Source organism: Mus musculus, chromosome 2 (genome assembly GCF_000001635.26).
Source record: "Mus musculus strain C57BL/6J chromosome 2, GRCm38.p6 C57BL/6J".
Lineage (NCBI taxonomy): Eukaryota > Metazoa > Chordata > Mammalia > Rodentia > Muridae > Mus > Mus musculus.
The window spans coordinates 128,444,350-128,467,886 of record NC_000068.7 but is presented as its reverse complement, the minus strand read 5'-3'; the positions used below and the strand labels follow the sequence as shown (position 1 = coordinate 128,467,886).

The window sequence follows — 23,537 nt, the reverse complement described above, 5'->3', positions numbered from 1 at the left end:
GTTGGGGAGGTGGGATCTTTGCAATGACAGAGAAAGGAGTACAGGCCTCCCGAACTACTGGGGATTTTACAGGACTTTTGAAAAATTGGGATTTGAAACTTTTAAAACCATGCAACATTTTCTTAGTTGCAAAACAACAAAAATTACATAATTTCAAAGCTGTGCAAGAGGATGAGGCAAAAGCATGAATCATTTCCCATGCTACAGAGTGAGCAATTGAGCAAATGTTACTGGCCGCATCCAGCTGCTGGGATACAGTGTTTATGTGTCTAGGTTTGTATGCCATGGCTGGGGGGGGGGGGGCGTCATCTTCACCTCTCTGTGTTCTAGTCATCAAGACAAAAGGGTGTGTTCCACAGCAAGACAAAGATAGCACCCAGAGCTGGAGCCCAGCATGAGGGTTAGCTGAGAACATGCAAAGGCACGAGGAAAGAGCTTGCTGCGATGAAAACTAAAAAAATTAAATTTAAAATTAAAAAGCCGCAAAGATCCACGAACAACCCCAGCCTTCTTTAAATTGCAGTTGATTTTAGATAAAATCACTCTTCACTTGAGGGCTTTAGGAGCCAGTTCTCGGCTAGAATGCATGTACTACCCCCACAACCTTAGAGGAAAAGATTCCAGGCTGGCTCGCTCTTGGTGAGACTGGTAAACACGGTATCCGATAGTAGTGTCAGAGAAGGAAGTGTGCCACATAAGCTCCCTGATCAGAGGGCTAGCTGGGCCTATCCCAGGCCCCTTTATCCTTGCCCTACCACAGCCGGAGCTGTTGAATGTACAGCACAGTCAACAACCAGGGCTGAAGGAGAAAGGTGAAGAGGGTGTGGAGGAGACTTCCCACACTGCTCTAAGAAATCCCTAAGAAGAGATTAGTTTTACCCTATGAAGCTCAGATTGTCCACAGGGTACAACTGAGCTCTGTACGGGTCCTCTGCCTGAGAAGTGGCTTTCTGTGGAGGTTGAGGGATGGAGCCCTTTTAGGACCTTTGTGTCCTTGTTCCTGGTAAGTCCAAAGACAAAGTGGGTCTTAAGGTTATCATATTACAGTGTAGCTTGGCTAGGGAAGTTAGTCTACTGAGAGAGACTGAGAATGGCCGTGGGGGAGGGGCGTAACCCAGGAAAGGACAAGTGGAATCTAGACTCTTCCCATCATACCAGAGGTTCGGTTCGTGAGTCCCATGTTGTAGGAAATGGACTAGGGAGGATGTCTCAGAGCTACCTAGCACAAAATGAGCTACTCATATGCACTGAGTGCCTAGCACACAATTCTGCCTAGGTGGGGAGGGGGAGGGGAGTTACCTCATGTCTAGCACAGTCGCTCTCTCCCTGGGATACCCTGTGTTGTCACACCTGATATTTCATCACAGCTCTGCTGGTGGCTGTCTTCTAGGCATTGTGCTGCCTTGGTGGTGAGATTGAGTGAGCAAGCTGAGGACAGAGAATACAAGGTTAGTGCTTCTCCACCCCGGGGATACAAACAGCTGCATCTCCTTCTCTGAAGGCGGGTTTGTCTGTGGAGTTACAATGCGAAGAAATTGTGCCTCGTGTTTAACCTTCCAGCTGCCTCAATTCTGAGATGGGCACTTCTGCCACAGAAAGACTTCCACACAGAGTAGAACTGGCAGGCTATGTAGTGTGCAAATCCCTACCTCTGAGTCCTTAGCCATTTAAAAAAGATACAGTGTATGTGTGTGACATGTGTGAGCATATGCATGTGGAGGTCAGAGGTTGACATTGGGTGGCTGCTTCAGCCACTTTTCACCGTGTTTTGGAGAGTATATCTCCCACTGAACCAGGAGCATACTGATTGGCTAGGGGGGCTCTGAAAATCCACTTCCCAGGACTCAGACTGTTAGGCGTCATTCATTCATTCATTCATTCATTTATTGTTGGGAATATTACAAAATCAGCTCTAGTCTGGAGACAAAAAGAGTGGTTCAAGGTTAGCAGTCTGTGACAAGGTAGCAGTCTGTGATAAGGTTAGCAGGCTGTGACAAGGTTAAGTTAAGTTTTGTCAGTGGGCAGCTCCCAACAGCACCTCCTCCCCTTCCACATTCATTTATGAAGAAGCCTCCTACACGGTGCTATTAAAATCAAGTCTTACTCATCTGCTTAGTCAATGCTGAGCCGATTTCTTTCATAGGTTCCCTGTGAATGAGATCTGAACTACCCGGACAAGAAAATGAAACTACTCAAAAAGAATATGAAAATGACTTGGGGAGGGGGTCAGGAAAGACTCTGGGCTGTGCGTAGGCACTGGGATGGAGGAGACATCACCCCACCAGGGTTTTAGGACCCTCTAGATTACAACAGGAAGTAAACAGCCTGGTGTTAATGTGGCTCTAAATGACCTAGCTCCAAATTAGACTTCTCATCATGGACAGAAGCCATGGGGTCTGCATCAAGGTGAAGTCACTCTACACACATGGCTTCAAGGCTGCCAGCTGGTGCGTGGGTGTGATCGAGGCTCCTGCCTCTCCTAGTGCTAGTGGGGTGCCCTGAGGCAAGCAGCCTAACCAGACTGGGCCCCAGTTCCCTTCCTGGAGCATGCAGCTGACAAGGAGGTTTATTCCAGAGGAGGAGGGAGGGAGGGAGGGAAGGCTCCTGTCCCATCTCCAGTTCATGGTATATAAGAATCACATTAATACCAACTCTTGATTATTAAACTGTCCACCTTCAGTCTATGAGATATCTAGTCCTTTTGTCATTTAGTCACATAATTAGCTCTTTCTGGTAGTGTAGTGAGTACCCATGATCCCCCTATGTAGTCCCCGAGATCTCATTAACCCCCTCTCTCTATGTCTGAGGTCACCGCTCTCTCAAGATCAGTGATCCTCATATATATATATATATATATATATATGGAAAGTACTTAGATTTTTATCCTTTGTAAAAGTGACATGCTGACATGCTACATGCAACTTTTGGCCACTCCCTTTTTGTTACCTAATGTTAGCTACAAGAGCCATGCATGGTATGATGTGTCACCATGGTCGTTCCTTCTGAGTGCTCTGACATGTGATCTCCTTTCAAAGCCTGTACATGGGAGAAATGCCACTCCTGTACCAGCACAAATGCAATGTGCCAGCAGGATTCTTACAACAGTCTTCTCACCAGAAAGCGTGGTACCTCCTTTCCCAAGGCCCCTTCAGAGTAGCAGATGCTCTCTGCACTTTCATGTTCTCACACATTATTTTTCGAGTTAGGACATTTCATTGAGCTTTGAGGCTCACTGATTCAGTAGACTGGCTGCTGGCCAGCAAGCTCCAGGGACCCTCCCGTCTCCACCTTTCTAGAGATGGGATTATAGGTTTGCGCTACCATGCTTGGGTTCTTCGTGTGGGTCCTCGGGATTCTGACTATAGTCACCAAACGGAGCCATGTATCATCATGGCTCTGACTTCTGCTTCTTCGTGAATCTAGTCAACAGCCCAGTTTCCTCCTCTGGGAATTACCTGTTGGTGGTTTATCACCCATTGCTGTGCTGGGCTGTTTGCTTTGTTAAAATCGATTTGAGCGGTTCCATACGGTCTTGGCAGTAAGCCTCTGTGGTTGGCATTACGAATGTCTTGTTTCGATTTCCATCTTGTCTTTTCACTTAAAATTTCTGTGTGGTGGGCCTGGAGAGATGCCTGGAGAGATGGCGCATGGCTTACGAGCACTTGATCTTGTAGAGGACCCAGGTTGGGTTCTCAACGCTCCCATGGCGGCTCATAGCAACCTGTAATGTCAGTTCCGGGGGATCTAACACCCTGTGTGGACACCGTGTGTGCACAGTGCAATGTACACGCAGGCAGAACACCCATACACATAAATAAAATAAAATAAAATAAAATAAAATAAAATAAAAGTCCTTAAAATAAGCTCTTTTGTTTTGTTTTCTGGAGTCAAGATCTTCTTACGTTGCCAAGCTGACTTCAGCTCACAAAGCGCCCCCGTCTCAGAGACTTGAATGCTGGGTGTACAGGGGTGCACAGCTATGCCTGGATATCTTTCAATTGGTAGACACATCTCTTGGTGAACCAAAGTTCTTGATTTTGATATTGCTAATCCTATCATTTTATCATCAATAATTTATGTGTTCAGTTAAGAAAATACTCATATATCCTGTGTATAAAAGATATTATTTATTATGAAATCTCAAGTGTTGGGAAAACTTTGATCTTTTCATTTATCTGGGTTTATTTGCCAGATATAATGTGAGGGAGATTCCCAAACTCATTTTTTTTTCTCTCACAGGAATAGCTGCTTTCCCCAGCTCTGTTTAGTGTCCACTATTCTCTTCACCACTAACCTTCCTTATTCTCCCTCACACTAACACTCTTTATATGCGTGGGTCTTTTTCTGAGTCTTTGTCATATGCTGTGATCATTTTTTTTTCTGTCTGTCTGTGCACCAATGCTGCTAGACCCATCCCCCAGTTCCAGAATGCCCAGCTACATCAGGGAAGTTGCTACTCAATGATATTTCATGTTGGTTACTTTGATCCTTCAACTCTTTCAAACAAATTTCGAATTATTCTTTTCATAGTCTCTCTTTAAAAGTGAGGTGGGTGTAGTGGTGGAGAGATGGTTCCGTGGTTAAGAGCACTGACTGCTCTTCCAGAGGTCTTGAGTTTAATTCCCAGCAATCACATGGTGGCTTACAACCATTTGTAATGGGATCTGATGCCCTTTTCTGGTAAGTGTCTGAAAACAGAGACAGCGTACTTACATAAAACAAACAAATCTTTAAAAAAAAAAAAGGTTAATGTCAAAAACGTAAGAACTGAGGCTGGAATGTTCAGTTCACTGGCAGAGTGCTTAATTACAGGCAAGCAGCCTCAGTACTAAAAAACAAAAACAAAAACCTATGGGGTGTGATAGGAAAAATATTTAATCACAATATTTAATCAGATTATTCTTGGTTATACTGCACCCCTTACTTACTAAGGCCCTCTTTAACATGTCTTAATACAATTTTATACTGTTCCTTTTGAAGACTTATATTTAAAATTTTATGTATATAAATGATTGCCCGCGTGTGTGTTTATGTACTATGTGTGTACAGTACCAACAGAAGCCAGAAGAGGGCATCAAATTCCCTGGAACCCAGTTGCAGACTCTTGACTGGAAAGCAAACCCAGGCCCTCTGCAAAAGTTAAGAGTAATCTCAATTATTGAGCCCATCTCCTTAGCCTCCTGTTCCTTTTAGAGATCTTGAATACCTATCAGATTTGTTTTCAGAGAACTGACTCTTTATAAATGCTATTTTATATCTTCTTAGCTAAACTTTCTAGTTGCTTAATTCACAGGGGAATTTATGTTAATCGGATTTCTGTTATTGTAACAAGTACCTGAGATCATCAATTTACGAAGAGGAAAATGCTTACAATTTGAGATCGCCTTGCTTTTAGTGAGACAGCACATCATGGTGAGAAGACTATGGCAGAGTAACTTAATTCCACCTCCCAGCCAGGGTTGGTAAAGAGAAGAGATAAAGGAGAAGGTTGGAATCCCATAGTGCCCTTTGAGGACACACCCACAGTGACACTTGAGATCACCTCTTCAAGTTCCACCATGTGTCAGTTGCTACAAGTCAGGATCCAACCCTTAACCCTTATCCAAGATCCAAAACTAAAATTTAGCAAAATTTTATATCGCACCACCTTTTTTGTTTCATTGGAACTTAGAAGATTTTTCTATAAGATTTGGGGGGATTTTTCTATAAACAATCTTATCATATGCAGATGGTGATAGTCCATATTATTATGTTACATAATTACCCCATATTACTATGTTGAAGATGTTTAGGGGATATGCAAATAAAGCAAGTGGCAGTGATTGGCAGTTACTTAATGTTCAATAGATGCTTTTGGTCATCCACACTACTGTTTTCTCAATCAATAAATAATGCTTTTAAAAATTACGTGAGAGGGCTGGAGAGATGGCTCAGTGGTTAAGAGCACTGACTGCTCTTCCAGAGGTCCTGAGTTCAATTCCCAGCAACTACATGGTGGCTCACAACCATTTGTAATGGGATCTGATGCCCTTTTCTGGTATATCTGAAGACAGCTACATTGTACTCATATAAATAAAATAAATAAATCTCTTTTTAAAGTGTGAGAAATCCCTTCATGGCAAGAAGGAAGCAGCTGTTCTGTTTTACCCCCTGCCCAGGTTCCACTGCCACTCTAGGGTCACAGCTAGGCTGGGAATCTTGGGTTTCTGGGCCACAAAGTCCAGTGTGCCTTTCCTTATTTTCATTACATTTTGATTCCTACTGAGAGTATGTGCACACATGTGCACATTCAAGACAGGGTGGATAGAGGTGCAGAGTTACCATATCTACAGGTGTGTGCCTCTGGGTAGCTTCCCTCTCCCACACTGGATCCCCAAGGACAGCCCTCAAGTGCTTAGCACCTCCTTGTCCTTCCCAACAATAGATGCTACAAGAACCAAGGGTTCTCCTTTGAATAGCACTGAAAGGAAAACATCTTAGCCTGAGCTGATGGCTTAAGAGAAGAATTCACTTGCTTTCCAGTCTCCTCACCACGACAATGCTGCTTTCCTGCTGTCCTGACATCGGAGCCCCATGATGATGACACTCAGAGTCAGCACTGACCTCAGTGTTCTCTGCCCTGCACGGGCCCAAGTGTACTTCTGGTATTTCAGAGACGTGGTGATGGCTCTCTCCTGAGCATAGAAACACCTTGGAGCCAGCCAGACCTGGGCCAGCTGGCAGAAAACCCATGGACCATTCTTGGTCCTCCCAGGAGTACTCTAGAACCAGATCTGGGACTCGGCTTGTCCGGCCTCCTGGAAACATAGGGAGAGATATCAGGGTGGTAAGTCTCAGGCACACAGTATAAAGCACAATTTTATTCACCCAGGAACTGAACACACATGATGCTAAGTGAGGCACTGAGTAAACAGACTAACAAAGAGATGGCAGGGAAGACTTTAGATGGAGAAGAAAAAAATCTACCTTTGAGGTTCACATTCCACTCCCAGGTGCTCATCAGTGACCTCAGAAAGTCCCCAACATGCTGAGGGCTCGACTGCCAATCATTAAAGCTCTACAGCAGTCCCATAAGTAGATTCTGTGAACCTCTTCTTGTTTTACACATGGGGAAACTGAGGCATCGAGCAGTTAGATAGTTTTCTGAGGTCTTGAGGGTGACCCACAATTTACAATAGACTGGGTTTTAATCATATTTGCTCCAGGCATTCAGAATAGGGGTCTCCGTGATGTGGGTTTCAAGGGTCCAGCCAAGAGGCCATTCTACCAAAAACTCATTGTACCCTCTGGCTCGCTTTGTGTCCATATCCAGGGTTATAAATCTTTGCCCTCATTGTACATCTAGCTGTCCTCTCCCATCACGTGGGTTTAGCTGAGATTTTTCCTGTCCTGCCTGCCTTCCTTTGAGATTGTGTACCCAGGGCTAGCGTTGCCAAGTGGTATCTATCCTTGTCCTAGAAAATGGCACCAGTTGTTTTGTTTTTTCCTGAAGAGTTTGAATTTTCAAGGATGTTTTGGTTTGGGGGGTTATTAAGTCAGTTAATTGGATGCTTCTTCACTGTGCCTGCTTGAGACAGGGAGGGCCTGTGGCCTCTGGGAGGATTCAGGGAGGTGGGGAAGTTCTACAAGGAATCAGCAGTGTCACTGCTGTGGCTCTCTTGGTTGGCTTCTGCCCCCATTCAGAGCATCTACTACTAGGTTCAGGTCCATTCGATCTAACCCTGAAGATGGAGGGCTGGGGCAAGCGGCAAGAGGATGCAGGTGCACCTGGGACTTCTGTGTCCCCCAGAAGTATCATGGAATTTGTTTTTTTCTCATTGAAGAGTATGAAAGTATTTTATAGATTGGTCAGTAGTCAAGTTTTGTAATTGTACTTCTAGGTGGTATTGACAAAAGCCACAAACTGGCTGTCCTATATGGTAATGTGACTCTAGATCCACTGAAGCCTCCTCAGCCAGTACACAGGGAAGAGCTGTCTGGGTGGAGATGACATTGTAGTGTCTCTGGGGTGCAACTGTCGAGTGCCAGGACTTGACTGTGTGGTCCTCACTCAGAACCCTTGAGTAGAATGACAGAAAAAAAAAGAGGATAGAAAGCAAAAGAGGAGGGGAGGGGAGGGGAGGGAAGAGAAGAGAGAAAGCGAATGTTTAATGCTGCGGTTTCTTTTTTACAAGACAAAACTCACATAATTTAGATATATGCAAACAAATCTTAAGCGTTTAAAAAAAAGTTTCAAATTAGGTCATGGTTCCCAGGAAAGACATTCTTGTCTTGTAATATTTAATTTTAACTTTTTATCAAAGACCATCTCAAAACATAATCAGATAGAATATTATAATCCCTGGGTCATGAGATCCACTTACGGTAACTGTGTCTCATCTGTAACCCTCCCCTTGCTGCTCTGTGGATGAGCTTAAAAAGCAAGTCCTACGTGCTGCATGACTTTGTCTGTAAAAATTTAGTGTACGCCTCTAAAATATAAGAACTCTTATTTAACTACAGTTCTCTCTCTCTCTCTCTCTCTCTCTCTCTCTCTCTCTCTCTCTGTCTTTCTCTCTGTCTCTCTCTGTCTCTCTGTCTCTGTCTGTCTCTCTGTGTCTCTCTGTCTCTATCTCTCTCCATCTGTGCACCCCCCTTGAGGCATAGTTTTTCTGTGTACCCTAGGCTAGCCCTGACCTTATGATCTTCTTGCCTCTGCCTCTGGAGTGCTAGAGATCTTAGTTCATGGAAAATTAAATTCAGTTAATGAGGTCTAAGCTTTTCCTTTATCCATAACCTTCTTGTTACTTTAGGCCTTAAATTACTCAATGTTGCTTAAAGCCTGACTTTTAGTCCTACCGTGGTCCTTCCAGAAGCCTCTCTGAGAACAGTTATGGGTGCTAGATCCCACGTCCAGAAGCCCACTCCTATAATACCAGTGCTGTGGGGCCTAAGGCAGAAGAATGCTGAGTTCAAGACCATGCACCAAAGAGTCAGGGCTCATCTAAAACAATGAATAATTAAATAAAAGGAAGTTAGAGGTATGACCTGAGATTGAGCCACCTAGACCTGCAGTCTGGAAGGAGCTGAGTCCCCAGATCTGCAACAACTGACCATGATGCTGTAAAGGCACCAGCACTCTTTCTAGGTTTCCATCCTTGTGGCTTACATGTGAGTTGTCTTTATTCATAGCTGTAGATGTGAACAACAACAAGGTTGACAGGACTGGAAACACAGCAGCAAGCAGAGGGACAAGGCATCTGTCAACAAGATCTATCTGGAAGAGAAAAAAGAAGGGCCATGGGTCCATGAGCCAGGTCTGACATCCAGAGAGGACAGCCGTGGCTTCCCAGACAGCACTCAGCTGTCTGTAGCAATGGCTGGAGGCCATTGATAGGAAGCTCAAGTAGTTTATAAATAAAGCAGTTTCTAAGTTGTAAATTGGCTAAATCCCTGCTAGCTGTGAGCAAGCTTAGGGGCTAGCTTGTGCTTGGTTTTGTTTTTGTTTTGTTTCAACATGGGGAATTGGATGCAGGGTGCTGCTACCCTATTCTCCAAGAGTCATGGAGAATGTGGTGTATGTAAGCTGTCTTCATGTGAGTCCTGATAGGGTTTTGGGAGGTGTGGAAGTAATATCCTGGACATCTGGCTGGCTTCTAGCTTACTGGATCTGGTGTTTTTAAGACTCTTTTTCCTTGAGGGTTAAGGTCAAGTGAGGTGAGCCTTTTCATGAGACTGGAAGACACCCTTACAGGAAGGAGGTGTTCTGGCAGCCTAATCCCATAGGTTGCATTACAATCAGTGAGTGTTTTGCTCAAGTGCCCGGCATCTTAGAGAAGTCATTTTCTTTCTGAGGGAGTGCTATCAGTTTCATGACTACACGCTCTGCATTTCATTAGCATTCTTCTAGCAAAACACGACTCTGAGTCATTTCTGAAATATCTGTTCTCGCCTGAGAGCTGTTTCTCAGTTTTTACAAAAAAGGTCTTTTCTACTTACCGGCAGAAAAGTTTAATACCACACAACACAACCTAAAATGGGTATACTGAGAGAGAGAGAGAGAGACAGAGAGAGGCAGAGAGACAGACAGACAGAGAGAACACCTATAGGCTGTGACTATGAAGCGATTCCTTCTCTGGCCTTCAGATTAAGGCCATGGGTGCCAGATGATGGAGCTAAGATTGGGTGTGACTCATGGGGGTAGAGTTTCATAATAGTGACATTGGACATGGTTGCTTTCTCAGATTTTAAGCCTTATCAAGGTTAAGAGGACACCAGTGAACAGGAGGGAGAAACTGGAATGAATGTCTAAGGAGCTGGTTAGTTCTGGCTCACTGCAGTCAAACATCAGTTATATTCAGCTCAGAGAGGCTGTGGCCCAGCCTGTCCCCTGTCCCTTGGGGACACTTCCTCTAGGAACCACATACACTGTTTCCCATTGTCCTAGATATTAATGTGTCTTCGTCAGCCATGGGCATCCATGTCTCTCTGTCTAGGTTTTGCTTCCCACCTGGAGGTCAACCATAATGGAGGACCACTGATATTGTCTGCTATACCCACCAGCCCCATCCACAGCTCTTGTGAAGGTCAGTCTTCATTCCCAGTGAGGAATGTCCATCTGCTCTGCAGAGCATGTGCCTTTGAGTCAGAGGCTTTTGTCCACCATTTCAGGTAGGGCTTTAACAAACTCAGCAGACTTCATATTCACAAAAGGTCTGTAAGAGCTTCTAGAATCCTCTGGTTCCCAGAGCTCAGCAGAGTGGAGTGAAAAGGAGTTGCTTTGCTTGGCTCTTCCACTGATGGGCGGGCCAGCTTTCCTAGGTAACAATCAGAGGCAGGACCTAAAGGATGGTTTTCATGATCACCTCTCATTCTCTTTAGTCAACCTGTAGATGTGACTGATTAGAAGTGTCCTAGGTTGGCCCTCCTAACCTTATATCACCACACACTCTGCGGGGTTCAGAGGAGACACTGAGGTTAGAGGAGCCCAGCAATAATAAACTTCTTGTTGTCATTCTGCGGAACAAAGAATGATCTAGAAATCAGGCACTGCATTAGAGAACACACAGGGCTCCAGAAAACCTCACCTCAAGAGGCAGACGCTAGCCCCTCTACTCTCCTTGAAGCAATTGCAGCCACGGGCCTCTCACCTGTGGAACAACACCTCTGTTAGCATGGCTCCCTGCCACTCACACTCATATCTTCAAGAGAAGGACCTAGAATTTCTTTGGCCCTTCTTAGTACTCTTCAATCAAGCTTGGATGCTTTAGTAAGCACCAACATGAGGCCACACCCTTCACCAGTATTACAGCAGGACAAACCCCACTCTAGGAGGACTGTCTGGAGTCACCTAAAGTCCAGAAGGCCTTTGGAGGCCAACTAGATGACGGGTTAGAGACTTCCAGCCCTGCTCATGCATCCACAGGCTCTGAAATGAATTCCACCATCGACACATTTCAACATTTTTTTTCTTTTGACATTTTTTTCTTTAACATTTACTATGGTGACAGTGTATGTATAGCGCTGTTGGGCAGCATGATTTGACAAAAGACACCTTCCCTCCACCTGCAGAATATGTGATCCAGCAGGAGACACAGCGTGATCCTCTCTCTCTCTCTCTCTCTCTCTCTCTCTCTCTCTCTGTGTGTGTGTGTGTGTGTGTGTGTGTGTGTGAGAGAGAGAGAGAGAGAGAGAGAGAGAGATATTTCTGTGTGTGGATGTGTGTGTGTACATGTGTGTGTGTGGGGGGTCATTGCATGGCATCAGTGGCCAAGAGTCAATGTTGGGTGTCTTCTTCTATTGCTTTCCACAGTGTTGTATTAGAGCTAGAGTCTCTCACTGAACATGGAGCTTGAACAAGCCAGCAAAACTACCTCGCCAGCAAGCCACAGAGATGCTTTCTTCATTTCCCAGGACTGGGGTTACAGGAGCACACCACCCTTTTTATAAAGGTGCTAGGGATCCAAAATCAGGCCCTTGTGCTTACCTTAGCTGTCAGTTTACTAACTGAGCTGTCTTCCCAGCCGCCCCTCTTCTACCTTTTGCTGATACCACCTAAGAGCATAGACTTTAGAAAATAAGTCTCCGTGAACAGGCTTAACCATCGTGGTTATTTAGTTGTGTTAGCACACACACACACACACACACACACACACACACACACACACACACATTCACTAGCCACTTGAGCAGGATAGCAGACAACAAGCATTTCAGCAAACTGTTGGATGAGCTTAAGTAGGCAGCAGTTCTCAGCCCAGATGACCTGTCTGTGAAGACTGCAAATCCATGAACTGCAAATCCATGATTGTTCGCTGAACAATAAAATCCTTAGGAACATAATTTGTTCTTCTTTGATCACTTACTGCAACCCCAGGGTCTTGGATGGCATTGGGCTCATAACTATTGCTCTCTAAGAGTTTGCTAAATGGATAACTCCATAGAAGGACCTGTCCCAGGGGTAGTTGTCAGGAGATATTTGGGTATCTGGATTAGTGCCTAAGACCTGCCATGCCCGACATCCATGCACAGAGACAATAGGGTAGTCACCTGGGACAAACACTTAGGAGACCTGTGCAAGGGACCAGAGGGAGGCATAGCAACACCTTGAAAATCTAACCACTTCGTGCTCCTCAAACAGTTGTCTCCAAGGTAGTAATGTATAATTATTCTGCCTCATGTTTCTTGAGCTTGGAGCCTCAGTTTCCCAAATTTTCAAGCAGGTCGCTCCTCTTCCTCTGTGCTTTTGAGAAAGGACTTAGCTGTCCTTCCTCCCTCCCCCACCCCAAGTTCAAAGCAAAAAGAAATGTTGCAACCATTCGAGTTGATCTGGTGTAGAAGGACGGCAGATGCCCGTGCAGGAATGGTTTCTAATCGAGTGTGACTTTCTTCATTAATACCTGTCCTTGCCCGCAGCAGCAAACTGACAGGCAGTACTTGCCTGTGTGTGCTGACATGGTGTAGGTGATAGCCAATGGCTTGGATTAATTTTTCTTGATGATCTCATCGTACTTTTAATGAGATCGGTGGCATGCATGCCATTTCTGGGGCAAATTAATTTGTCCTTGTAAAATAGAGCATCAGCAGTTTTTCTTTCCTCTGTGTCTAATGCGTAATGGCATGTGTTTTCGGAGGCAATTGATACAACCTAGGATTACTGGCCGTATTGCAGGGAGGATGCGGTTTTGCCAACAGCAATAAAATGCGAACCGCAGCCCTAGCAGCTGATGTGTATTTGGAAAATGGGGTGTCGGTGTTTTGATCTTTGCTTTCCCTGCTGACGTGGCTTGATAGACAAAGATCCAAAAAGATGAGCAAGGTATGCAGTCAAGAGCTCTCAGCTTCGAAGTAGCCACAGGGAAGCAACATGGCCATGAAATGCGGCCGTGTCTCTTTGCAGGGTGATCACACACACTGTGGTCAGAAACCAAGGGCTCACACTGATGGCACAGCCCTGGGCTGTGACCTGTATTTCTTCCATCTGCATATCTCAAGCCATTGAGGGTGAAACCTGGAGTGTTATCTAAAGGAAACATTGTATTCAGCTCTCCCATCCTTTCATTTCTGAAATGCTAGCACCTCATTTGAAGGAATCAGATCAATTCTGTATCGTTGTGGGAAAGACTCTGGCCACAGTGCGAGTCTCTGTGGCCTTCTTCTTCTTCTTCTTCTTCTTCTTCTTCTTCTTCTTCTTCTTCTTCTTCTTCTTCTTCTTCTTCTTCTTCTTCTTCTTCTTCTTCTTCTTCTTCTTCTTCATTGTCTCCTTTAATCAAAGGTTAAGATGATGGTTTGGAATTGGGCAAGTAATGGAATCACTTTGAAAGTGAATCATTTCCCCCTGAAGCTAGATGGAAAGATTTTGCAGGTGAAATTCATGAGCACAGTTTTAAATTGTAACATCCTTAGAATTTTAGCTAGGGTAGATACCATTTTGAAAGGAGTTCACTGTAGAAGAGAAAGTTAGGCTCACATCTTCCATTCCCTACAGGGTCCTGGGGGACAGGATGAAGTCCTTCTCCCACAGACGCTGCATGGAGAGTAAATGGACTGAATAGATGTCATTTATAATCGGTTTCATTCCATCAAGAAGTCAATTAAGAACAAAGGAGGCAGGGGCTGGAGAGATGGCTCAGAGGTTAGGGCTGGAGAGATAGCTCAGTGGTTAGGGCTCACGCAATGGCTCAGAGGTTAAGAGCCCATTGCTGCCCTTGCAGAAGACTCAGGTTGGGTTGCCAGCACCCTCATGGAAGTTCATAACTGTCTGTAACTCCATCTCCAAGGGATTTCATGCCGTTTTCCAACCTCTGTGGGCACCAGGCACACATACATACATGTAGAAAAACACTCATACATATACAATTAAAATAGATCTTAAAGTAAAAAGAACAGGGAGAGTGTCCCAGCACCTTCTGTGTTGGCTATGGGTGAAGGAATGGTTTGGGAGCCATGTGACCCAGGTATGGACCAACTCTTTTTTTTTCTTTTCACATTGATTGACAACTCAGAGCATCCAGTAGATAGGCACAGGACAAGCAGGCACCACCCCTTTATCCAAAGCCTTTACTCTTATTATTCCTAACTTGAAGTAAAAGACACAACCCACACAAGTAAATGATAATCAGGCAGAGAAGCTTAGAATCCTTTATATTTAAGCCAAGGTGGCTATAATGGACATCTGGGCAGCAGAACTAAACAGCACCTGTATGTCTACATGGATTTGTCTCTGTGCTGAGTCACATAGCCAGTTTGCCCCACAGTGACATTCCTGTGCAATTGATACAGATGGCTAGGAATTTAGACTCTAAAAAGCCTTCTAATTCCAGGTAGTACTTACTATCCAGGATCGATTCAGGAGCTGAGAAAGATCATGAGTTCAAGGCCTGCCTGAGCTGCATAGTGAGTTCAGGGGCAGTGTCTCCAGACCCTGTCTGAAAGAGCAAAGACAGGAAAATAATGGATCTCTCCATTGCCCTCCAGGCCACATAGAGGTGACTTCAAGAAGACCCAAGAGCTCTTCCTGTGTTGAGATTTCCAGGCTGGAGTTCAGACTCAGCAGAAACACAGCTCAAAGCCTCTTGGCCTAGACAACTGGCCCCATTCTTTGCAATACAGAAACCTGAGTCCCTTAGTTGGGCTTAGGCTCAGGCAGTGTGGTTTTGGCTTGAGTAGGAGTGTCTGGAGTCCTAATGATGAAAGCATTCATTGCTTGATTTAAGAAGTGATTTATGGGACTAGCGAGGATGCTCAGTGGATGAAGGTTCTTCATCAAGCCTTATGACCTGAGTTCAACCCTTGGGATTTAATGGTGGAAGGAGGATACCAGCTCCAAGTTGTCTAGTGACCTCTGCATATACACCCATACACACGCGCGTGCAAGTGCACACACACACACATACACACACGCACACACACACACGCACAAAGATAAACATGATAATTTAATTTTTTGTGGTTTTCTTTTCTTCCTTAGATTTATTTATTTTTACGTTCATTGGTGTTCTGTCTGCGTGTATGTCTGTGTGAAGGTGTCAGATCCCCTGGAACTGGAGTTACAGAGAGATGTGCGCTGCCATGTGGGTGCTGAGAATTGAATCTGAACCTTCGGGAAGAACAGCTTAACCTCTGAGCCATCTCTCCAGTCCCAATAATTATATTTTTAAGAAAATAACTGATTTGTGGTATTGTATCTAGGACAAGATACAATTTTGCCCTTGTCCTGAGACTCTCAAGTCACTTTACAATGCCACCTGTCCTCATATTAAGGAGAAAGAGGAGGACTAGAAACACCAGAGGCTCAGGGCACTGGCTGCTCTTCCAGAAGGCCTGGGTTTGAGTCTCAGTACCCACGTGGCAGCTTACAACTGTCTGTAACTCTAGTCCCAGAAGACCTGACACCTTTCAGCCTTTGTGAGCACTGAACACACGTGTTGTACAGCCATACATGCAGGCAAAACTCCCATACACATAAAAATTAATCAATTAGTTTTTTTAAAGGAAAAGAAGAATAAACTACTTTTCCTCTTTAGCAGCTGGACCCCCACAGAAAAGGCAGACTCTGAAGTCAATTCCCAGCAAGAGAAATTATGCTCTGTCACATACAGTATATCTAAATCAGTCTTGGTGTTCCGGTTCTGACTCAGGATGTGGCTACGGGCACACCACATATACCAGTCCCTTTCAAGCTACATGAACAAGTCACCTCTGTGACCCAGAAGACCCTGCTTGGAAACAATCACGAGGCTCAGCCACAAGTCATAACTCATGCTAGGGAACACCAGCAACATGGTCAGACCTGTTCTCCAATGTCTTCATTCAGTGGTTACTCTGAGTGGTTTTGGAAGGTTCCCAATTTCACCCATGTGAACGACTTCACTGTGCATAGTACACTCAATATAATCAATACCAACAAATGCATAAACATGTTCAGATAAATACAATGAATGTGACTGGCAAGCATGGCTTTTATAGAAGACTTTGTGAATATGCATTTATATACAAATAAGAATGCATTGTTCAATGAGATCTGGGGTCTGAGGGAGGGGGTGTTGGAAGACGTTGTTGGAAATTGAGCACACCTTGTGTGTGTCACTGAGCCCCACTTCAGGATCTGAATCCTTCTAACCACCAACTTAACTGTCTTAAAGCAGCCACGGAGATTGGATCAGCTCACACAAGCATTCTCTCCATATTTATAATGAATCCTAATGGAAAATTGATTTTTTTAAATTTAGCTTCACAAAATGGAAAAGATTGGTTTTTAGCTTTTGAACTATCCTTGAGTTAAGGTAGCACAACTCTACAATTTCAGGGTACATTGATTTTCCCACTGTCTACATTTCTGGTTCCCTATTATAAACAAAAACCCTACAATTTATGAGGGCTATCACTGAGTTAATAGTCAAATGCCAAGTTACTATATAAAGTAACGTTGCTGAAATCTACTTCAAAGGGATGGCTTCAACTTAGACGGGAAAAGTGCGGCACTTGAACCTTTAGTACAGTGGTTCTCAACCTTCCTAATCCTGTGACCCTTTAATACACTTTCTTAATGTGTGGTCACCTCCAATTACAAAATTATTTTTATTGTTACTTTATAATTTTAATTTTGCTACTGTTATGAACTGACATGCAAATATATGATATGTGGGATATCTTATATACAAACCCCAGATGAGAATCACTAGTTTAGGAGAAAACAGTAGAATAACTTCTAAGATTTTGATCCTTCATTCAGACACAGAAAATAAGGGAAAAGTCACCAAGGATATTAGATAGATATTAATCCAACTCTGTTTGTATGAGAAAGCCATAGCAATGGGGAGAAATCAGGAGTATAGAGTGGCACTTTGAAGACTCCTTAAAATAAGGCAATCCATGACAGTGGTGGCCATATCACATCATAGTCATCCATTGTCACAGAGAGCAGAAGTCACAAGTAAAACCTTTCTCTATAGTATCTTATTCCACCCGGGTGGCAAGCTCAGGAAATAATACAAGGAAGAAGAGGAACCCCTAACTGAAATAGGTCAGGTGACATGCCAAAACCAGACAACTCTCTACCATTGGTTACAACGATAGGGCAAGCCGTAGAGGGCTTGGGCTGGCATTCTCTGCATAAACCTATGTCGCTGTCAAGAGATTTCCAAGCTCATTGCCCAGAGAATCCCAAGCTCAGCATGAACTTCTGTCTGCATCTTTCCTGTATTTTCTGGGCCAGGCCTTCTGTTTGACCACATGTTCTACTTTGTTCATATTTGGATCAAGGCTTAATAGGAAAATCAGAAAGTGATTTAAATTCTAAACAAAGTACATGTGTAGAAAAACCCCACTGTTAGCTTCTCTTCTTCTTCCTCCCCCTCCCCCTCCTTCTCCTTCTCCCTCTCCTTCTCCTTCTCCTTCTCCTTCTCCTTCTCCTTCTCCTTCTCCTTCTCCTTCTCCTTCTTCTTCTTCTTCTTCTTCTTCTTCCATATTCCCAATACAGATAGATCTATTTCATTTAAAGGTCACATGATACCACGGGAGACTAGAGAACAAAGAGAGAAGACCTCCCACCTTTTACGTTTAAAATAATTTAAGGTGCCAGTTAACTATTCAGTGGACAGAGGAAGGTGTCTTGGGACCTGGCTCTGACCCGACCACCTCGAGCCTCCTCTCCGTGGTGTCTGATATGTTCTGTGTTGCTGGCAGCCAGCAGTTGTCAGTCTGGAAAGGAATTGAGCCAGAATGTCATACTCATTTTGAGGCTTTGGTCACTGGCACTGGAGCAAGTTAACATCAATTAAGGACCTCATCCATCAGCTGAGGTTAGGGGCATCAAAAGAGTCAGGCAGACAGGCCTGGGTATCAGATGGTGTCTCAGGCCTTTGCTTTTTAAAGTTACCCCTGGGACTGAGACTCAAAAGGAAACTTCCAGAATGAATGCTCAAACTTCCAGGCTGAATGTGTTACCACATGACGTAGGGTGTGGAGAAAAAGCTGCAGCACGTTTTTTTAAATTGACAGATAATTATTGTGCATATTTACAGGGCACAGTGTGACTTTTCAACACATTGTACATTTCAATATAAATGGTCATATCAGGATAATTAGCGTATCTATCACTTCAAGCATTTGTCATTTGTCATTTATTTCTTCAGGAACCTCAAAAATCTTTTCTACCTGTGATTTTAAAACATACAGTTAAATGCTGTCAACCATAGCAACCATACTGTAACACTGTCAACCATAGCAACCATACTGTAACACTGTCAACCATAGCAACCATACTGTAACACTGTCAACCATAGCAACTGTACTATAACACTGTCAACCATAGCAACCGTACTCTAACACTAGAAGTCACTCATGCTATGCAATCGAATCCTGGGATCAAGGATTCCCCTCCACCCCTCTATCTCTTCCATTCCTCCTGGTAACTTTAGATACTTGACTCTCAATCTCTATGAGATCGGTGTTTTGGCTTTCACGTGTAAGGGAGATTGTGTGACATTTATCTTTCTATGCAGCGCAGTGTTAGCAGCATGGCATAGATTCCCTCAGGTGTGAACACACACACACACACATCTGGGTGCTTAGACCTTGACAGTCTCAGGAATCTGAGCAGGGAGTCTCTGATATCACAATTTCTCTGTCTGCCCTAGGCTTGGATCAGAGGCTGACCCTGCTAACTTTATTATTCCCAAGTAAATTGTCCTAAATACCAGCTTCAAACTGTGGTCCTTGGACCAGCAGTGGTGGTACCCCCAGGAGCCTTCTGAAACATCAGAATCCCAGAGCACAGCACAGACTCATCGAATCAGACCATACATTTGGCTGAGATATGGGAAGGTTTGAAGGCCACCAGCATTTGAGAAACTGAGGGTTGTTATCTCAAGCCACCCAAGTAGAAGAGTTTCATTATCGGATGCTTTAGAATGTGATTCTCGACCTGTGGGTCGTGACCCCTGAGAAAGGGGTCACCTAAGACCATTGGGAAACACAGATATTTATAGTTCAGTTACGAAGTAACAACAAAAATAATGTTATGGCTGGGGGTCACCATACACGAAGAACCGCATTAAAGGGTCACAGCATCAGGAAGGTTGAGAACCACTGGTTTAGAGCCAGTTGTCAAACAACCAACAACAATAACAAAAAGCACAGAAAACATCTGATCATGGAAGCTGCATTATGTCACAGTGTGTCCCACAGGATATCCCTCTGCCACACGTCTTCACTTGTAAATGTTCGTTACAACGAGTCATTGCTCTGGTTCGAGATCTTTGGCTTCTGTGACACCATCAATATTGGATCCTCATTGGGACTCCTCCTGGTTATCCTGTTGTTGTCTTGTGTCATGGAGATCTGTATCAGCAGGACTGGCCCTTTCATGTGTTCCAACCATTTGCAGAGTCCTGGATCTGGGCCTGGGTGGTCGGGCACTGAACTGGTCAGTCTGCCATCTCTTTTATCCACACCACTAGGGCAAGGTCTTCAGCACTGCCCAAACTAGGCAGCCTAACACAGCCATCGGCAGGAGGCAGGGTCAGCATTTCTCATCTCATGCCTTCCTACTGGCTCACTTGCACCTATGCCTCCAGGGCCAGCTCTACTCTCAAGGCACAGGGCCCTCTTCTCCAAGTGCTGCAAGAGGCTGGACCAGCTCTCCTGCTCTCACACCCTTGGGGCTGGCTTGCCTGTGCCTTTTCCATCCGGGTCAGATCCAATGTGTTGCCCAGTCAATATATATAGTCAATGGCTACAGCCATTATAGGGGCAAGGGTAGCTCTCCCACTCTCATGTCCTCGGTGCTAACTCAGGTGGTGAGGGGTGACTTGGGGTGGGCATCACCCTTGAACCCACACCACCTCAGGGCAGACAAATGAAGGGCCAGCTCTTCTGTGCTCTCACCCTCTGGCTTATCTCCATCCCCTCCACCATGGCCAGCTCTACCATGTTGCCCAAGGGAGATGCAGGGCCCGCTCTCCCAAGTCCTGCAGCTGGTGAGGGACAGGGCCAGCTCACCCAGTCTCATGACCCCAGGGCCAGGTCTCTGAACTGCGGCAAGTGACGAGGGATTCATTTTGTTTTGTTTTTACATTAGTTTGGCATGGTATCTACAATTGGTAGGTTCATGCCTGGTTGGATGCTTCATCATTCTCTCTACCAAGCTCTTCTCTGGAGAGAATCACAGTCTATGTGTATCTCAGTAGCTTGAAGATTAGGGGAAGCTCCCTGGGTCTGGTCATATGTGTGACTGAGCCCATAGGTCTCTGAAGAATTCTCTGTGGACAAGATGGCCCTGTCCACCCTGCCCATGGGCCAAACAGGGTACCTTGGCAGAATATTTAAAGCTGAGATCCAACCTGTACTCAATTCCAGTATTTACCTGCATTTGCAACCATGACGTTGTGTAAGAGGAGCACTGGCCTTGTCTGCTTGCAGGCCTCAGGTGACTCTAGACTGACAAGGGTCGGCTCTATCTCCTGGATCAGGAGAACAAGAGAGCCGAGAATAAGACAAAAGACACTCAACCCGCCTCTCTTAGTGCTGTGAGTGCAGATGACCCCTGGAGTTGAAGGCAGGCTACTAATCAATTCCCAGCATTCACTAAGACACTCTATTTGGCCCAAGGGCAGACTGGACAGGACCATCTGGGTAGACCTGGCTGCCTGTTCATGATGTTGTTGGCAACTGTTTGGAATTCGTTTTGTAGGTAAGTGGAACAATGTAGTTATCACAGGAGCTGGGGGTCTATCTTTATAAAAGAACTCTGCAGCAGAACCTCTTTGTACAATGAGGAGCCATCTTTCCTAAACAGACAGCTACCCTGATAGAACTGTATATGTATCATTTCTATATGAACAAACACATCACCTGGAGAGACACCCACATCCACACAAGTACACCTTAGCTTAGCAGTGGATTCATGCATGTAGAACAATCCATCAAGGTTGCTCTAGGCTGCCCTTGCAGAAATACTGGTTCCTCTAATCTTAACCTCTCTTGAGGCCTCTGCTTTCCGCAAGGGAGCAAAAGAAGAGATGGATAACCTGGCCTGCTTCTCTGCAGCCTTCCCCACAACACTTCTCATCCCCAACAAGTGGACCCAAGGCCACAGCACGCTATAGGGGGCCTGGGCTGCACAGTTTTTTTTTTAAGATTTATTTACTTATTATATGTAAGGACACTGTAGCTGTCTTCAGACACTCCAGAAGAAGGAGTCAGATCTCATTACAGATGGTTGTGAGCCACCATGTGGTTGCTTGGATTTGAACTCGGGACCTTCGGAAGAGCAGTCGGGTGCTCTTACCCACTGAACCATCTCACTGGGCTGCACAGTTTTGACTGTGATTCCATATCATGAAGATGGCATGCTACATTTTGGGCAACAGGTCCTCCCGCCCCCTCCCGACATCATGTGTTCTTCTGCATGGATTTGAAAGCAAATCTCCGCTGAGATGTCCAAACTTGTGTGTGGAAGTTCAAATGACTGATTGTATCTTCGGCTTAGAGAATGGATGGGGGTGGGGGCTGGGGGAATTTATTCACATTTTGCCAGGTGTAGGAAGGAGAAATGACAGTCCTCAGGGGCTTCCTGTGCTGGGTACAGTGGGGTTGATTTTACTCTTAGAAAACCAAGCCAGAAAGACATTAAGTGCACAGAGGCAGCTTTGTGGCCTGTTATCCAGAGAGACAGGATCAGGCCAAGGATGGCGTGGCCTCCACTAGCCACCTGCTCATCTCTCTGACCAGTTCCGGAATCTGAGGGTTCTAAAGCTTTTACAGATCTGGGCTGAGGCCGGAACCGCCTCTGAGCATTTTGTAATTTCCCTCAATTTCACAACTTCCCTGGTAAGTGTTCCTTCTCCAAACTCAGATATACCAAGTTCTTAGAAAATGAAGAATAGATGACTGAGCCCCTCCCGCCACCTTTGTCCTGAGTTCAACTGCCATGTTCAAAGGCTGGAAGGGTCTGGTGTGGAAGGAAGAACTCAGCCCTGAGTTCCCACAAACTGAGGATCTTTTCTTAGATCCTCCCCTACGTAGTTTCTGAACTTGAACAAGTATTACAGGCCCACCTATACATGGGGCAGAATGTATTGCCAAGATGCTGTGTGGGCTCCAGATCTGGGCCTAGGGTTTTTCTCACTGGTGGCCAGTGATGGCTGCCGAGGAGCTCACTTGAGGTGTTTAGGAACCATCATTAAAAATAAGGCTAGAAAAAAAAAATTTTTTTAATTAAATTAAATTAAAGTTACAACCAGCTCTAAATGTTTTGAGTCTGAAGGCTTGACCCAAGGTCTTGCCATCTCATTTCAAAGCCTTCTCTGGGGCCCTTGAGTTGCTCACTGCTTAAGCATTGTGTCTGACTCTCCTCCGCTGCTGAACTCATCCGGTGACTGACAGCTCTACAAGCCTCATACTAAAACCTCACCTCCTCCTTTAACTGCCAAACCTCTTTTACTGCAGACTTTAGAGTAGAAGCCACTCTGTTCTCTGTGTTGTTTTGTCACATCGGTGCCAAATCTTTGAAAGCTTTAAAGGCCTGGACAGAATTCTGGGATCTGCCTCTGGGTTCACACACACAAATTCTGCCAAGGCCAAGGATCTTGGCAGGAAGGAATCCCTCTCGTCTCTGGGCTTGTTCATGATCGATTATGTATGCCACGGCCTTGCTTGTCACATTTTACATGCCTCTGAGGCCTCAGTGGGTCCTCCATGAACTAACCCTCTTATCCCCACCGCAACACACAATAACTCACAGTTAGAGGGTCCAGATGGGAGGAGCGGGGCGAGCTGGGGACCATGAAGAACACTATTGACAGGACAGAGACTGGTGCCCCACACCAGCTGGTCCCACTTGGAATACTTTTTTCTACTCTGCTGTAGCTACTCACATAAAACGAATGGATTTGCTCTTACCCCCAAGTTCTCTAGGTGGGTTTTAGCTGCAGAGATGGAAATTTACACTCTCCGAGGGAGAGAAACTGTGAGATTGTAAAATGTCATTGCAGTGTTGGGTCCCGAGGTCAACCGTGTTCATTCACTGCAGTCGTGGGAACATTCTCACTTCTTTC

General features: G+C 45.0%; 2 long non-coding RNA genes across 3 annotated transcripts in view; one reads left to right on the top strand and one right to left on the bottom strand.

Annotated features, from left to right (window-relative positions):
- Positions 1-1,371: 1,371 nt before the first annotated feature.
- The window catches only part of Gm36154, a 35,719-nt gene continuing 13,553 nt past the window's right edge, over positions 1,372-23,537 (top strand). Inside the window, exon 1 of the long non-coding RNA XR_374969.3 lies at positions 1,372-1,448. This is a non-coding gene — a long non-coding RNA (predicted gene, 36154). The remainder of the gene's footprint in view (positions 1,449-23,537) is intronic.
- Positions 1,376-23,537, bottom strand: part of Gm29010 — a 32,802-nt gene continuing 10,640 nt past the window's right edge. Inside the window, exons 4-6 of one of the 2 annotated variants that reach the window (XR_374966.3) lie at positions 9,149-9,256; positions 6,532-6,797; positions 1,376-1,428 (exon numbers count right to left, since the gene is read on the bottom strand). This is a non-coding gene — a long non-coding RNA (predicted gene 29010). Of the gene's footprint in view, positions 1,429-6,531; positions 6,798-7,885; positions 8,059-9,148; positions 9,257-23,537 lie in introns of those variants that run through there. The other variant, XR_374967.3, reaches the window with a different exon arrangement.